Source organism: Colobus angolensis, unplaced genomic scaffold (genome assembly GCF_000951035.1).
Source record: "Colobus angolensis palliatus isolate OR3802 unplaced genomic scaffold, Cang.pa_1.0 Scaffold139, whole genome shotgun sequence".
Lineage (NCBI taxonomy): Eukaryota > Metazoa > Chordata > Mammalia > Primates > Cercopithecidae > Colobus > Colobus angolensis.
The window spans coordinates 817,977-819,529 of NW_012114477.1; the positions used below are offsets into that span (position 1 = coordinate 817,977).

At 41.9% G+C, this 1,553-nt stretch overlaps 1 pseudogene; it reads left to right on the forward strand.

The window, feature by feature from the left end:
- The first annotated feature begins 57 nt into the window (after nt 1-57).
- Nucleotides 58-534, forward strand: LOC105506616 (annotated as a pseudogene).
- Nucleotides 535-1,553: the final 1,019 nt, after the last annotated feature.

Sequence of the window (1,553 nt, forward strand, 5' to 3'; positions counted from 1 at the left end):
AAAAAAAAAAAAAAAGAAGAAGAAAAAGGAAAAAGGGAGGCCCGTGGCGCTGACAGGATGGGCAAGTGTCGTGGACTTCGTACTGCTAGGAAGCTCCGTAGTCACCAATGAGACCAGAAGTGGCATGATAAACAGTACAAGAAAGCCCATTTGGGCACAGCCCTGAAGGCCAACCCTTTTGGAGGTGCTTCTCATGCAAAAGGAATCATGCTGGAAAAAGTAGGAGTTGAAGTCACACAGCCAAATTCTGCCATTAGGAAGTGTGTCAGGGTCCAGCTGATCAAGAACGGCAAGAAAATCACAGCCTTTGTACCCAACAACAGTTGCTTGAACTTTATTGAGGAAAATGATGAAGTTCTGGTTGCTGGATCTGGTCACAAAGGTCATGCTGTTGGTGATATTCCTGGAGTCCGCTTTAAGGTTGTCAAAGTAGCCAATGTGTCTCTTTGGCCCTATGTAAAGGAAAGCAGGAAAGACCAAGATCATAAATTTTAATGGTGAAAACACTGTAGTAATAAATTTTCATATGCCAAAAAAAAAGAAAAAAGGAAAAGGAAAAAGGGCCTCGGCAACATAAAGCGACCCCCATCTCTACAAAAAAAAACAAAAAACAAAAAAAAGCCAAGCATGGTGGTGGGCACCTGTGGTTCCAGCTACTTGTGAGGGTAAGGTAGGAGGATCTCTTGAACCCAGGAGGTGGAGGCTGCAGTGAGCTAAGATCGTGCCACTGCACTCCAGACTGTGCAACAGAGCAAGACTCTGTCTCAGAGAGAGAAAGAGAAACATAGGCTCAATAAGATGTAGTTCAGCAACACAGAGGTAGCATGATTCATCTTTTAGCAGTGTGAAGCTGTTCAGAAAGGAAATATTCCCTGAGTGATGAAGTTTCACCAAAATCTGGCAGGCAGCAAGGGGAGATAGAAAATAACTTCAAATAAGAGATAAGAGCCATCAGCTAGGACAAGGAAGGGATCCACAAGCTGGATCAAGTGATAGAAGTGAAGCACATTCATTATCTTGTATGGCACATCCCTAGCAGATCATCCTGGGTGTAATTTAACTTATTCCTTTTCTTGCTTATCAGACACAGCTCAGAAGAAAATAACTGAGAACCGGTGCATCAGCATTGGTTAAAGCTGCCAAACCTTTGGCAAATCTTACTGACTTAGGCCAAAAACTACACAAAGCTTCAGGAAATGTTCTACCAGCAAAGTTCTATTTATATGACTAAATAGTGAGTTCAGGGATTTCAAATTCATAAACATATGATTTAGTACCTAAAGAGACTGTATCTGTGCTAAATAAACACAGATGCATATGGTATTCTACAACAGAAGAGGGGTGGGTGAGTAGACAACAGATACATGAAGGTTTGCAAACATTACGTATATATGGAAGGAGACATCAGAAACTAATAAATGGTTGTCTTGGGAGAGGCATCTTAGTGACTGGGAGGCAAGGAATAAAGGGAAACTTGCTTTTCCCTGAAAGTCGGCCCTCCATTTCTGTGAGTTCTGCATTCATAGATTCAACGAACCATGAATAGAAACTAT